The 16,492-nt window shown below is 49.0% G+C and overlaps 1 pseudogene; it reads right to left on the bottom strand.

Moving 5' to 3' along the window:
- Positions 1 to 16,492, bottom strand: part of LOC140000521 (endogenous retrovirus group V member 2 Env polyprotein-like) — a 187,690-nt pseudogene that overhangs the window by 48,740 nt on the left and 122,458 nt on the right.

Here is a 16,492-nt window from a genome sequence, read left to right as displayed (position 1 = left end):
GGCTTCTCCGAAAAAAGCTTCACCCGCGCTTCCCCCCCCTCCCGCCCTCCAGGGTCAAACGCGGGGGGGGCTGCATACAGCAGCAGCCGGAGGGAGCCCGAAAACGCCGGCGCCTGCCCGGATGCCACCCCTGCCCCTTCAGGACCCCCGGCAGGGAACAGAATAAGGGAGCCCTTCTTATTTACCCCCCAAAAGGACCTGTCCGATGAAGTATGTACGGTGCTCCCTTCCGCCGGAGGAGCACTAGGTGTTGCTATTCTTTCACGATCCAACCGAACTCACAGGGGGGCCACAAGGGGGTTCCCACCTTCTTCTTTCTCCTGCTCCACATTATTTTCATCTCCCGATCGAGCCTCCTCCTTCGCCTGCCCTGACCCCTCCTTTAGATTGTTTTTTATCGGCGGCTCCATAGGAGCCTGCTTATTCTCACTGTCCCCATCGGACAAAAGCATGCGGTGCACAGTAGCCCACAGGCATGCCTCGTTGGCTACCTTTCCCAAAACCGCTCGCACCGACCCATATGTCGGTAATAAAGTCTGTGCCTCTTTGTTCCCGATGCAAGCGCTGTCACATAAATCCCGTCCCACCGCTTCTAAAGTAGCCTGTCTCAGGCAATGAACAGGAGACCCCGCCAGATTCCGGCGTGTCGCCCAAAACAAGAGGGACCGTATGTCCTTCTTTCGTAAAGCTATTCCTACTTCCTTGGCCAAGGATTTTAAAGTACTCACCACCTCATCGACTCCAGGCCCCATGGCCTCCCGCATACCTAGCACGTACGCACTGCGCCTAACTCGCACCGCGCCTAACTCGCGCCAACCGGTTGCACATCGGGGTTCGTATCACGTCGGGGTCACCATATGTAGGATAACCCGACCGAAAGCCCCGGGACAAACGGACACAACGACCAGCGTTCTGTGCCGTAAGCCAATTTATTACTGCGTGACATTATCTTATATAGTGTCAAAGCGTCCCACCCAGGAACCCAGGACCCCTCCCACTGTGCTCGCAGGCACCCCAGACCCCTCCTTTCGTGCACGCAGGCATAACCCAGAATAATCCCACAAGTGGGGAGCCCCACAAGTATCGGTGTACACAGGAAGCCCTCCAGGGTGTGAGAAAAATCTCAGTAATTTTCTTCAGACAGGATCTTCTGTGGAAGGACTATCTTTAGGCACAAACCCAGGGTCTCCAACCCCACCCTGCTGACTCCTGGAATCCTTAATCCCCATCTCTTCCTGACATGCTGCTGTGGACTTTACCACCCACAAGGTACCACACACCTTCACCTAGGATTAGGACAGAGGTGTTTCCCTTACCTTGGTCTGTGCACAGAATTCCCGGTCCGAGTTATCAGCAGTTATCCCTGTGCCTGTACCTTGTCTGTGCTGTGTCTGTGCTGGCCTCCCTTCTCCCCAGTGCTTTGCAGAGCCTATCTTCAGATTAACAGTCTCAGTCCTTTGTCGGCCATCCCGAGACAACCCACCACCCCCGACTGGACCACTGAAATCAGTGGGGTGCACCTTCCTGTTTGTGGTGGCAAGAAGTCTGTGGTAGGTGACAAGATCCCAGACAAGCCCCCAAATTTTGAGAAAAATCTCCATAATTTTCTTCAGACAGGGTCTTCTGTGAAGCTATTTTATTCACGATTGCAATGGCGGGCATCCTGCAAGCAGGAGCACACAGTAAAAGTTTATCATAACCTTATATTCCCTATTACTCAACACCTGATTTCTCCCCTGTTTCCTCATTGGCTGAGTATTACAGGTTCACAACTTATTCAATGCACTTCTATAACATATATGTACAACTTTATTTGACCAACCATTAACTTCTCCTTTTCCTTTTTTTTTCCTTCTTCTCTCATGACTAGAGGGCCCGTGATTTTTATTTTTACTGATTTTGTACTGCTCATCCTGTTTTTCTTACCTATCCTCCTTATTTTGGGATAGTGGGACCTTCCCCTTATCTGCTTAACATACTCCCCACTGCTATGTCGCACAATCACTTTTAATTATGCAAGGTTAGTGAAATTTTCCACTGCAAAAACACCTTCTATTGCAAAAAACACAACTTTGTTTCTCACAAGGGTGACAGCCTGGTCACCGTGGGCTATCACAGACTGCAGGAGGGCATCCTTGTTGTCACCCATCCAGATGCAGCAGTCTGGGCAGCTCTTTTGGCAATGGCCACCGAGGCTATCATCTCTACTCCCAAGTTGGCTTCTCGAGCTGCCAGCTCTGCCTGCAGCCTGGCCTTGTTCAGGAGGGGTGAGCCGAGAGTGGTGTGAGGTGCATGGCCTCAGCAGGGCACTCCTGGGTGCCAGACAGAGCTGTGGTCCTGGGGGCCAGATGACCATCCCTCCAGCATCCTCTTTCCAGGGGAGGAAGCTGGACGTTTTGCCATCTCTGCACCTTTCTGAGTCCATCTGTGCATGCCTCCCTGTGATGCCCACCTCTGCAGGAGCACGGACACAAGCCAAGCAAGACTCTGCCCTGGCACTGCCATCTTGGTGCATGTTCCCTCTGCAGTGACAGCCAGCCCACGGCCCCTACCCAGCCTGCCCGCACCCACCTGGCCTTGTGCTGCAGCCCACACCACACCAAACACACCCCTACTTCCCTTTGCTTCACACTGCAACCTGCTCCCATCTGGCAGTGCACTTGCTGACCACCCAGAAAGATATTTTAAGTGCACCAAATTAGATGTAAGCAGTTTGCAGCTGGAGCAGGGTGGAGTAAGGCTGGAGGGGTGTGGGATGCTGCACTTTGGTTTGAAGGAGATGTGCTCAGAAATGAGGTTTCTAGCTCCAACCTCTGAGCAGTTCCACATTTGGCCCATCCCTTCCTGCTCCACTCCCCAGGGCTGCCTTCAGCTCATCCCACCCTGGTTCTTGGACAGGCAACCTAGCTAAGCCCTAGAGGTGGGAACCATAAGATCTGGAGCAACATCTCAGGCCAGACCAGCTTCTCCCCAAACCTTGCTGCCTGAAGGTGCCACTTTCAGACAGTGTCTCTGCACCAAGACTGATACTTCTGACATGCTCTTTCTGTCCCACTTTTTCATACCCACATCAGCCATCTGCCCTCTGGCAGGGGTGGCATGTTGTGCCGGTGGTCTCTCTTGCCACTGGAGCAGAGCAGCTCTGTATCTCCTACACAAATCCTGCACTCTGTACTGCCTTTGTTCCTCAAGCCTCTATGCTGCTCCTCCTAAATGTTTCCCCTTGCCCTGCATGTTGGCCCCACCCATCACAGCTCGCCTTCATCGGCAGCTGATGGAGTACATGTGTTTGGTAGAGTCATGAATCTCTCCTTCCGTACTCAGGTCTTAAATAAAGGGCTTGGCATTTCTACATTTCAGTTCTCACCCTGTAGAGCTTCCAGAGGAAAGAAAATCCTGAGGAACCACCTGTGCCACCCAGGGTAGCTGGGAACAGAGAAGTGCCCAAAATATCATAAGCCCAGAAAGAACGGTATGAATAGGGTAGAAAAAGCCCAGCATCTGTTTCCCTGGTGAACTGGAACCAGTGGCCTGGCAGAGGGGGAAGGTGGCACAGCTAGTGGTTCAAGCTGGGCTTCTGTGGGATGCAGAACCCTTCATCCTGCCTGGCCCTGCACCAATGGGACCTTGGAGGTGGTGGTCGCCTCACTGCCAGCAGGACCCTGAGCTGGCAGAGCCCCCACCTGACCTGGCCATGTCCTGGCCATGGGGTTGCCATCATCATGGGGTTGTCTGAGCCCCCCATCACCTCTTTCTTCCATGCAAACAACTGGGGAGCCTGCTGGCTTCCCCCCCCACCTTCAGGATGAGTCAAGATGTCTAGCCACAGCTCGCCTCAGTGTGAGCTTGTTCCTCACAAAGGAGAAGAGAGTACCAGCACTGTGTCCTGGTAGGTCAGTGCGAGTGGTGGGGATGGCACGGTGCCCAGGGAGCGGCTGCCCTTTGTTGTATAAATACATACATAAAGTCACGTGTGTTTCCAGCCCAGGATCAAGCCAAGGGGAAGATCCTGAGCAGATCTACAGCAGAGCCACAGATGACTTGGGGGCAAAAGGAAGGTCCCACCTCATGCGACAACCTCCCACAAGGAATCCCTGATTAGCCTGGCCAGTTCCTCCTTGAAATGCTGCAGAGCCCAGGGCCATGAGGCATGCTGGCTGGGATGCAGGCTGGGATGCAGGGTCACCCATGACACGAGTGGACAGGAAGACACTGGCCTCACATGTTTTCTGCAGAGTGGGAGCCTCCTGAATTTGGATCCACCAGAGGATACAGTACTGCTGAGTTCAGGCAGCCCTGCTACCTCCCCCTGTGGCAGGGATGGGATGGGTCCCACCCTGTGGTAGAGATGGATCTCCAGCCCAATGCATTGCTCCCTTCCAGGTTTTCTTTTTGTCAGATCTCAGATGGGCGATGAAGCCAGGGCAAAGCTGAGGAGGTTGGTTTGTTAATGCGGGGTCTCTGGGCAGAACGTGCAGATGGGTTTGGCCTGTAGGGTCTGGCAAGCACTGTGCTGAGCTCTCACTGGCCTTTCCCTGTACATTGCTGTGCTGCTCCTGAGTTCCTCCCTGCAAAAACACCAAGCTGTTCAGATCAAAGGGCGGCGATGAAATGCGGGCCAAGCCCCATGGAGCCTACCAGCCCTACTCCCTGCCCTACTCCCCTGAAGCTGACGTTGCGGGTCAGCCAAGGCCAGGGCTGGGCAGCCCTGCTGTGGTCCTGCTCTGACCACCATCACCAGCCTCTTGGCGTCTCTTCTGGCACACGTCCAGAGAACTGCAAGCACTTTGGGGATGCTGTGCCGTGGTTATTGCTAATAGCCTGGCAAGGGGCAGGAGAGGGAACAGGGTTGGCACAGCCTCTTGGGATGAGCGTGGAGCTGCCAGGAGCCCCACTGCACGGGGCCAGGTCAGGAGGGGAAGGAGCAGCTCTGTTGCCTGCTGGGCAGCCTTGAAGAATAGGAGCATGGCACATACTGGGTGATAAGCCTTTCAGGAGATGGAGATGCAGGAGCCGTGTTGCAGTTTGACTCGGCCGGCAGCTAAACACCACACAGCCGTTTGCTCACCTTCCCCCCTCCCTCTCTGGGATGGGGGAGAGAATCAGGAAAATGAAGCCTGTGGGTTGAGATAGAGACAGTTTATTAAGAAAGGGAAGGGAAGGGAAGGGAAGGGAAGGGAAGGGAAGGGAAGGGAAGGGAAGGGAAGGGAAGGGAAGAGAAGAGAAGAGAAGAGAAGAGAAGAGAAGAGAAGAGAAGAGAAGAGAAGAGAAGAGAAGAGAAGAGAAGAGAAGAGAAGAGAAGAGAAGAGAAGAGAAGAGAAGAGAAGAGAAGAGAAGAGAAGAGAAGAGAAGAGAAGAGAAGAGAAGAGAAGAGAAGAGAAGAGAAGAGAAGAGAAGAGAAGAGAAGAGAAGAGAAGAGAAGAGAAGAGAAGAGAAGAGAAGAGAAGAGAAGAGAAGAGAAGAGAAGAGAAGAGAAGAGAAGAGAAGAGAAGAGAAGAGAAGAGAAGAGAAGAGAAGAGAAGAGAAGAGAAGAGAAGAGAAGAGAAGAGAAGAGAAGAGAAGAGAAGAGAAGAGAAGAGAAGAGAAGAGAAGAGAAGAGAAGAGAAGAGAAGAGAAGAGAAGAGAAGAGAAGAGAAGAGAAGAGGAAGAGAAGAGAAGAGAAGAGAAGAGAAGAGAAGAGAAGAGAAGAGAAGAGAAGAGAAGAGAAGAGAAGAGAAGAGAAGAGAAGAGAAGAGAAGAGAAGAGAAGAGAAGAGAAGAGAAGAGAAGAGAAGAGAAGAGAGAGAGAGAAGAGAAGAGAAGAGAAGAGAAGAGAAGAGAAGAGAAGAGAAGAGAAGAGAAGAGAAGAGAAGAGAAGAGAAGAGAAGAGAAGAGAAGAGAAGAGAAGAGAAGAGAAGAGAAGAGAAGAGAAGAGAAGAGAAGAGAAGAGAAGAGAAGAGAAGAGAAGAGAAGAGAAGAGAAGAGAAGAGAAGAGAAGAGAAGAGAAGAGAAGAGAAGAGAAGAGAAGAGAAGAGAAGAGAAGAGAAGAGAAGAGAAGAGAAGAGAAGAGAAGAGAAGAGAAGAGAAGAGAAGAGAAGAGAAGAGAAGAGAAGAGAAGAGAAGAGAAGAGAAGAGAAGAGAAGAGAAGAGAAGAGAAGAGAAGATGTCGTGGTTTAACCCGGCCGGCAGCTAAACACCACGCAGCCGTTCGCTCACCCTCCCCCCTCCCTCTCTGGGACGGGGGAGAGAAATGGAAAGTGAAGCCCGTGAGTTGAGATAAAGACAGTTTAATAAGACAGGAAAATAATAATAACAAAAATAATAATAACAATAATAATAATAATGATACGATGGTGATAATAGGGAAGTAATAATAGTATGTACAAACAAGTGATGCACAATGCAATTGCTCACCACTTGCTGACCGATGCCCAGCCTAACCCCGAGCAGTCCGGCCCCCTTCCCCCGGCTAGCCACCCCTATATATTGTTTAGCATGACGTCAGATGGTATGGAATACCCCTTTGGCTAGTTTGGGTCACCTGTCCTGGCCCTGTCCCCTCCCAGCTCTTACTGCACCCCCAGCCTGCCTGTTGGCAGGGCAGAGCAAAAGGCTGAGATGTCCTTGACTTAGTATAAGCACTGCTCTGCAACAATTAAAGCATCGGGGTGTTATCAGCACTCTTCTCATCCTAAGCCAAAACACAGCATTCCACCAGCTACTAGGAAGAAAATTAATTCTGTTCTAACTGAAACCAGGACATCTATCCACCCCTTATTCCATACCATTTATGTCATGCTCAGGTTACACTCTTTTCCATACATTCTAATTAGTCACCTATAGTAATCATGGTAGTGATAACATACAGTATAATATACTAATTAACATGGTACAATTCAGTTCATGGGCTATTCTCACCCAGTATTAAATCTCCTTGAGGTACACACCGGACCTCTCCGTTCTTTTGCATCACCCACCAAGTGTATCCAGGTCCCTGAGCGAAAACAATTCCACGAATAGGTTTGCCTTTTCCTGAGGCAGGAGTAGCCCAGACTGTTTTACCCAGCATATTTTTTACATGCACTACAGGAACTTTATCCCCATCTACAGTACGTAACAGGTTTGATTGGGCAGGTCCAGCTCGGTTGGTAGATCCCCTAGTATTGACTAACCAGGTGGCCTTTGCCAAATGCGTATCCCAGTTTTTGAACGTCCCAGCGCCCATTGCTTTCAAGGTAGTCTTTAACAGGCCATTGTATCGTTCAACTTTCCCGGAGGCTGGTGCATGATAGGGGATGTGATACACCCATTCAATACCATGTTCTTTGGCCCAAGTGTCTATAAGGTTGTTTCGGAAGTGAGTCCCATTGTCTGATTCTATTCTTTCTGGGGTGCCATGTCGCCATAGGACTTGCTTTTCAAGGCCCAGGATGGTGTTCCGGGCGGTGGCATGAGGCACAGGATATGTTTCCAGCCATCCGGTGGTTGCTTCCACCATTGTAAGTACGTGGCGCTTACCATTGCGAGTTTGAGGGAGTGTGATGGAATCAATCTGCCAGGCCTCTCCATATTTATATTTCAGCCATCGTCCTCCATACCAAAGAGGCTTTGACCGTTTGGCTTGCTTGATTGCAGCACATGTTTCACAGTCATGAATAACCTGTGCTATAGCGTCCATGGTCAAGTCCACCCCTCGATCACGAGCCCATCTGTATGTTGCATCTCTACCTTGATGGCCTGAGGTGTCATGGGCCCATCGGGCTATAAATAATTCACCTTTATGCTGCCAATCCAGGTCCACCTGAGCTACTTCAATCTTAGCAGCCTGATCCACCTGCTGGTTGTTTTGATGTTCTTCAGTAGCCCGATTCTTGGGCACATGAGCATCTACGTGGCGTACCTTTACAGCCAGGTTCTCTACCCGAGCAGCAATATCTTGCCACAATGCAGCAGCCCAGATGGGTTTGCCCCTACGCTGCCAGTTGTTTTGCTTCCATTGCTGTAACCATCCCCACAGGGCATTTGTTACCATCCATGAATCAGTGTAGAGATAGAGAACTGGCCATTTTTCTCGTTCAGCAATGTCTAAAGCCAGCTGAATGGCTTTCACTTCTGCAAACTGACTCGATTCACCTTCTCCCTCAGCAGCTTCTGCAACTCGTCGCGTAGGACTCCATACAGCAGCCTTCCATCTCCGATGCTTCCCCACAATACGACAGGACCCATCAGTGAACAGGGCATATTTCTTTTCATTCTCTGGCAACTGGTTGTACAGTGGGGCTTCTTCAGCACGACCCACCTCCTCCTCCAGTATAGTGCAGCAGCCCAGTTGGGTTTACCTCAGCGCTGCCAATTGTTCTGCTTCCATTGCTGCAACCACCCCCACAGGGCATTTGTTACCATCCATGAATCAGTATAGAGATTGAGAACGGGCCAGTTTTCTCATTTAACATTATCTAAAGCCAGCTCAATGGCTTTCACTTCTGCAAACTGACTCGATTCACCTTCTCCCTCAGCAGCTTCTGCAACTTGTCGTGTAGGACAACAGCCTTCCACCTCGGATGCTTTCCCAGAATACGACAGGACCCATCAGTGAACAGGGCATATTTCTTCTCATTCTCTGGTAGCTTGTTATAAAGTGGGGCTTCTTCAGCACGGGCCACCCCTTCCTCCAATGATATCCCAAAACATTTGCCTTCTGGCCAGTCCACGGTCACTTCCAGGATTCCTGGGTGATTGGGGTTTCCTATTTGAGCCCGCTGAGTAATCAGTGCAACCCACTTGCTCCATGTAGCATCAGTTGCGTGATGTGTAGAGGGAACCCTTCTTTTGAACATCCAGCCTAGTACCAGCAGTCAGGGTGCTAGGAGGAGCTGCGCTTCAGTACCGACCACCTCCGAAGCAGATCGAACTCCTTCATATGCTGCCAATATCTCCTTTTCAGTTGGAGTATAGCGAGCCTCAGATCCTCCGTATCCCCGACTCCAAAACCCCAGGGGCCGACCTCGAGTTTCCCCAGGTTCTTTCTGCCAGAGGCTCCAGGTGGGGCCGTTCTCCCCGGCTGCAGTGTAGAGCACATTCTTTACATCTGGTCCTGTTCGAACTGGCCCAAGGGCTACTGCATGGACTATTTCCTGCTTGATTTGTTCAAAGGCTTGTCGTTGCTCAGGGCCCCATTCAAACTCATTCTTCTTACGGGTTACTTGGTAGAGCGGGTTTACAATCAGACTGTAATTTGGGATGTGCATTCTCCAAAACCCCACAACACCTAGGAAAGTCTGTGTTTCTTTTTTGTTAGTTGGTGGAGACATAGCTGTTATTTTGTTGATCACATCCATTGGGATTTGACGACGTCCGTCTTGCCATTTTATTCCTAAAAACTGGATCTCTCGTGCAGGTCCTTTGACTTTATTTTGTTTTATGGCAAAACCGGCTTTCAGAAGGATTTGGACTATTTTCTTCCCTTTCTCGAAAACTTCTTCTGCTGTGTCACCCCACACAATAATGTCATCGATGTACTGCAGGTGTTCAGGAGCTTCCCCCTGCTCTAGCGCAGACTGGATCAGCCCATGGCAAATGGTAGGGCTGTGTTTCCACCCCTGGGGCAGCCTATTCCAAGTATATTGGACTCCCCTCCAAGTGAAGGCAAATTGTGGCCTGCACTCTGCTGCTAGAGGGATGGAGAAAAATGCATTAGCGATATCAATTGTGGCGTACCACTTGGCTGCCTTCGATTCAAGTTCGTACTGGAGTTTCAGCATGTCCGGCACTGCAGCACTCAGTGGTGGCGTGACTTCGTTCAGGCCACGATAGTCCAGTTAGTCTCCACTCGCCATTAGACTTTCGCACTGGCCATATGGGACTATTGAAAGGTGAATGGGTCTTGCTGATCACTCCTTGGCTCTCCAATTGACGAATTAGCTTATGGATGTGTTACGAATGTTTTAACAATTCGTGTCAATAAAGAACAGTCCTGTCTGCCTCTGGGTCCTGCACTGGCAATTTAATTCTTGAACCACAGATGCAGTGTGTCCCAGTCTCCCCCTCATTCTAGTCAATTTATCAAGTCTTCAGAAAATACTCCTCAAATTTATGAACCTGTTTGCTTTTGTTATTCCGAACTTCTATTTCTAACAGTTACAGCGTTTTGTTTTTGTCTTCTTCGAGATTAACTTAACACTGCTATAGGTGTGACTGTCCCTGTGAATGGCTGGGGAAGAATGTTTTAATTATTCGTGTAGTGTCAATAAGAGAGCTGTTTGTGTTTGTATGAAGTCTTTGATGTCTGGGGGTTTCAGAACAACTGATAACAACTAGTGACTGTTATGGGATACTATGCAGGCCTCTGATATCTGGCCAGGTGGCCAAGAGATTAATAATAAGAAAAAAAAAAAGAAGCTGCAGGACGGCTAGGAGACAAGACCTGCAGGGGATGCTGTATAAACTTCACACGGTGCCAAGGAGTACAAAGGGGAAGGACGAGAAAAAAACTTGGAGAGGAAGACTACGAGGCTTCAGCATGAAAGACCCCTAGAGACCCCCAGAGGGACCACCGGAGACTGATGCGCATGCTCCAGTAGGAGGGACTGGACCCCGGAAGCTAATTATAATAACCTATTTTTTTTAGAAGTAGTAATGAATATGTATTAGTCTAGGAGCATAAAAATCAGCTACTTGATGTAACTGGTGTGTTGCCGACGAAAGGCTGTTTGTCATTTTCATGGAGGGCTATTGTGAAAAAACAGTCTTTCAGATCCGCAATCAATAAATGCCAACCCTCTGGTATCATAGCAGGATTAGGTAGACCAGGTAATTGATCTATCTTTGTATTCCGCGGCACATGCATTGGAGGAAACATTGCAGAAACTATAATCTGTATTTCCCCACAATAGTCTTGATCTTTAAGTCCAACCAATATTTGTAATCCATTCAAGGTAGCAGACGATCTTCCGATCAATAAAGCTCCTACAGGATCACCATTGACAATAACTGGTCCCATAACTCCTGTTCCTACCCTGGTGGGTTTAGAGTCCAACAGCGTTACATCTACTGCTGTTGCCAAATCCAAGCCGAGACTCCCTCTGGTGGCTGGTCGGAGGTAAACGGTGTTGTTCCGGCCGCTGTGGTAAATGTCGCTTTTTGTGTCGTCGCGGGGCGGTCCTTCCCGCTGCTCTGGCCGTTTCCCGACGCACCATACCGACAGATGACACCACACTGATCTCGTTTTGCACTCTCATTTCCTATGTCCGGTGATCCCACAGCGAAAACAACGCGGTTGCAGTGAAGACCCTCGGCCAGTAGGACGGCCTCCGGGCGTTTGCAAAGGAGCAAGGGCAGCAAATACTTGATTCTGCGATTGCTGTGCAGTCTCTCTGAATACCTGTGCCTGTTCTTTCATGCTATTCCCTAGTTGTTTTATTACATCTACCAACATAGCCTGCGGACCCACGGGTACCTGAGCCATCCTTTCTAAACCCTCCTCAGTTGTCCAAGTTCCCGGTAACGTAGCTAATATACTACGAGTTGAAGGGTTGCAGTTTTGAATTGCACACTGCTTTAGAATAGTGCCCTTTAGATAATCAGGTACCCCAGCCGCTTGTATTGCATTTGCTACTCGATCAATAAACAACCCAAATGGTTCCTCCCTTCCTTGCTTGATGCCCATATAGGATGGTATCCCCCCTGGCTCTCTAATTTGGTCCAAGGCTCTCTGAGCCAATCTCATTGATTCTTTAGCTTTGTCTGGACCCAGCAACGCTTGTGTCTCTAATCTATAATATGGTCCGAGTCCCATCAATTCCTCCAACGTGACACCATGCAACGGATCTCCAGGTGCCCTTATCACAGCTACTGCCTCTTGACAAACACTTTGCCAATGCGCATTAAAAAGAAGCTGTTGATGTTGTGTTAGGATCAGCTTCATTATACCACGTATGTCCCCGGGGAGTAATATATTAGTTCCCCAAGTATAATCTAACATTTGCCGAGTAGGTTCCCCCTTTAAACCAGAATCATTTACTGTAGATCGTAATTGAGTTAATAGTTTCCAGTATAAATTTGTCATATTAACAGTCGCATTCCTCCCCTGTGCATCTGGTGGCGAGTATACTACCGGAAAAGCTTGTGTTAACTGTGCTGCCGTTTCATAATTCCCTTCACGCAGTGCCTCATTTGCTATTTGCCTCCATCGCTCCTTTCCAAGGCCAATAGGGCCTGGGTCAAAAGGCACGTTCAGGTCAACAGGGGGCGTAACAGCAAAGGCCTTCGATGGCTGCAGACCTTCTCTTCCCTGCGCCCCTGTTGTGAAGGGATTTATATTTGATAGAAATGAGTTAGCACTGGTCCTTTCACTTGCTCCTTTCTCACTTTCTATTGGAGCAGTTGGAGCTGTTGGTAGTGAGAGCTCCTCCTCTGCTACAGAGGACATTGTCACAGGCACCCCCGAAATTCCCGAGGCCCCCTGTGTAATAGTAAAAGTTCTAACGGAAGGTGGCAACGGGCAATCTGTTCCTTCCATATTTATTTGCTGTGGATTAACATTATTAACCCTTCTTGGTGGTCCTAACCACTCTGTTGCAGCAGCGGCAACTCTTTGTTCATCTTTATGTGTGGCTAATGCATTAGCCACTGCTCTCCATGGCCTCATCAAGTCTCCCAGTAAACTTAACATCGTTCCTAACATCATCAAACAATTTATTTCCAAATTTACGCCACTGTTTGTTCAAAAAACTGTATCAGGCCTTGTAAAACAACCCTTAGCTAGCCCATATACTAATAACCCTGGCAAATCTTTTTCTACAATCTGTATTTAAAATGCTCTGCTTTTCTAAAAAGCATTTGAGCAAATAATACGCCGCTTATCTTTTCATACCTTTATATACGTCGGTTGCAGCCTTTGCAAAGACCTCGGCGGCGCTTTTCCGGCGGGACCCTATATAGGCTCATCCCGGGTGCGGGGACTCCCTTCCACCTTCCGAGCTGCAGATCTCGGCGACGCGCGACCGGCGGGATCCACTCCCGGGTGCGGGGGACTCCACGTCCTTTTCACCTTCCCGGCGCGGGTGCGGGGATTTTTGTCCTTTTCACCTCCTGGGCTGCGTTGCAGGACCGGCTTCCCTTATTCCGTCCAACCGTGGCCCTGGATCACTGCCAGCAGTGTCCAAATCCCGTTCAGACCGGTCCCTGTTCGGGCGCCAATTTGTTGCCGACAGAAGGAAGACCCAGACGCTCAATATGAGTGAACAGTAAACTTCAACTTTAATGGATAGCTCAGTCGCCTTTTATCTAGTTCGAACATAATCAACTCATACATATTGCAGAAACTAAGCTCAGGATTGGTTAACACTTCCCGGGCTTTTCAGTCTGGTCCTCCTTCTTTTGGCTACCTGTCCCACCTTAGGGACTTTCCCCGATCGCCCAAGGGCATCGTGTCCTTGAGCCTGATTGGCTCTCAGCCAGCTGCATATGTGCCAAGGCTCATGTGAGTTGAGTACGGTGCTTCACCAGCCCATTGTCTCCCAACTGCTCAACATTCACATGTCCTGCCTCACTTAACGATTCCTCCACACTGGTGTGCGCCCTGGTGGAGCGGAGACTCCCGGTGCACCCAGCGCTGTTTGCTTACCTCTATTCTTTTAATAAATCCTATTTTTTATTTAATCCTATTTTGAAGATTGAGCCATTTTTAACAGATGGGAATCAGGGAGTCTCGGTTGGTGCGATATTGCCGCCGGTGCACATTTGTGGTAGCGATTGGCACCTGCTGTTCTTCGACCCTCATCAACCCCACAACAGAAGGGTCCTCTGAGAGACCGGGCAAGGTAGACAATTGTTTAATGTCCTCTGTCTCTAAGGCAGCTATGCCAAAAGCCCAGTGGAACCCTTTTGGGTCCTTGAACCCTTTGGGTCCTCTTCTAAGATAGTCTATGCCAAGTGTGCATGGAGCATCTGGGCCAGTCACAATAAGGTGCTTTTGCCACTCATTCCCAGTCAGACTCACTTCAGCCTCCAATACAGTCAACTGCTTGTATCCCCATGTCACCCCATAAATACAGATGGGTTCTGCCCCTTTATAGCTTGATGGCATTACAGTATGCTGTGCACCAGTGTCTACTAAAGCCTTATACTTCTGTGCGTCTGACGTACCAGGCCATCGAATCCACACAGTCCAATAAACTCGATTGTCCCTTTCCTCCCCCTGCCTGGAGGCAGGGCCCCTCTAATCCTGAGCACAATATTCATTAGTGTGTCTGGGAGACTTCCCTCTGGAAACTGGAGCAGATAGTTTCTCAGAAAACCTCTTTTTTCCGATTGTTTTTCCTTGCAACTCACGTACCAGTGCCTCTAGGGTTGCAGTAGATTTTCCATCCAATTTTCTCATGTCCTCTCCATGGTCACGTAGGTAAAACCACAGGGTGGCACGGTGTGTGTACCCACCATATCGTCTTCCTTGCACGGATGAACGCTTGCCCCTGATAGCTGAGACACTGGTTTGTACAGGTGGGGAGGAAGATAAATTCTCTCTAAATCGGTGGACCTCTTGAGAAATTTTCTCCAGAATATTCTCTTTGCTACCTTTGAATTGGTGGAACTCTTCAGAAAGTTTCTCCACAGCTGAGATGCAGGCCTGTAAGGAAGAGGAGAGACTTTCTTCGTACTGCCAGAGTTGTTTAGCCACTTCATCCACTGTGGGTTCCTCATGTTATTTACAGGCCATTATTGCCAAAGATCTGGCATATGATGATGGTGCACTCCGTACAAACTTCCGCCACATGGGTCGTGTACACTTGACTTCATCTGGATTTTTCAGCCATACGGCTAATTCACTCAGGTACTGGATTCCCCTCTCCATAGTGGTCCACTTGCCTTGAAGGGATACCCTTCCATCACACCTGACAGGAGACACCTCCAGAGGGTGAAGATTTGTGCTCCTTTCCCAATTGCTTTGTCAATGCCTGCATCCTTAGCAAGGGATCCCAGCTGCCTGGCTTCCCTGCCCTCTAATTCCAGACTATTGGCTCTGGTGTCCCAGCACCGGAGCAGCCAGGTGAAAAGGTGCTCACCTGGACAATGACTGAAATCTTTTCGCGTATCTCGTAGCTCATGCTGCTATAGGCCTTGGGTAGTTATTGATGTTTTTTTTCTACATCTTCATCTTCCTGTTCCTCTGATGGCCTAGCCTTGTCTTCTCCATACATAATCTTTGTAGGAGTTCCTCTGCATTCTAAAAGACCTGACTCTCTAAACCGTTTTTTCATCTTGGTTAGGGGTGCAACTGACACTGGTACAGTTTTTTTCCCTGGCTCAACGTTGGGGCCCGTCGTAGGGCTTGTAGTGGCTGCTGGGTCTGTCTCAGGGGTTGAAGTGGCCTGTCACTGGGGTTACAGTGACTGCAGCTCGGTAAGCATAGGCCAAGCCCCAGCATGCTGCAGTGATTTGTGTATCTCTGGAATTTCATGGGTGATGACACCATTTTCAAGCACTCTACCAGTTTTTTAGAATTGGTCAATTGTTCAGGGGTGAATTTCCAAAGCACTGGAGGTGACCACTGCTCTAGATGCCTGCCCATATCCTCCCACACTCCCTGCCACTCATAACCATCTGTGAGAAACACTCTATAGCCAGTAACTTTGGCTCAGGCGAGGATCTCAGTGAAGTAGTAATTTATTTGCAATTGCAATGGTGGGCGTACCACAAGCCGGAGCGCACTTACTAGTCACATAGTACTGTTTATATACTTTATTTCTCAATGTTTCCCCATTGACTGGGTAATCCAGGTTCACAATCTATCCGATGCTTCACAGACAATGCATGGCCTTCAGTTGCTGGCCTGTTAAATTTCAGATTTCTTTTGACGTTTTTACTGCTTGAAGTGGTAATGTTTCTTCACTTATCTGACTTGACTTGACACCCTGATTTTCACCTAATTGTCCTAAGGAGTCTGGTTGTCTGCATTTTACAGGGTCATCTGTTAAGCTTTCTTATCACTGTAAGCATATCTCAATACCACATTCCTTCCCTCTAAACAATGTAACTCTGCAAAAACAACATTTCTATTCCCACAATTCCCCCCTTTTCTTCTTTATAAACTGTTGATTTTTGCAAAATTTTTCCCTAAGGTGTAATTTTGTAGATATCTTCCTCTTCTTCACACTCTTGGCTTTCCATCTCCTCGAATATCATCATCTTATCTGAATAAGGTGGTGGCTCCACAGTCATTTGTTTCAATAGTGCAGTTTCAGTTAACTAGTCCCCTTACACAGGGGATAATGCAACAACCAATGGCTGTCAAAACTCCTGCTACTACAAAGAAGGATGTAAATACAGACACTGCCATCCCTTTCCATTTACCAAACCAAGATTCCAACCATCCGGTGATGGAAGTGTCTGCTCCTGAGTTTTCTGCCAATTCATTGGCAAGGGTGGTAAGCCCTTGCAATGCTCTAGTTACTGTGCCATCTGGGACAGTATTGTTAGGGATAAAAGTGCAACAATGGTTGCCCAGTATCACACAC

This window comes from Anas platyrhynchos, chromosome W (genome assembly GCF_047663525.1).
Source record: "Anas platyrhynchos isolate ZD024472 breed Pekin duck chromosome W, IASCAAS_PekinDuck_T2T, whole genome shotgun sequence".
Classification (NCBI taxonomy): domain Eukaryota; kingdom Metazoa; phylum Chordata; class Aves; order Anseriformes; family Anatidae; genus Anas; species Anas platyrhynchos.
The sequence above is the reverse complement of the archived record's forward strand: the minus strand, read 5'-3'. Positions and strand labels throughout refer to the sequence as shown.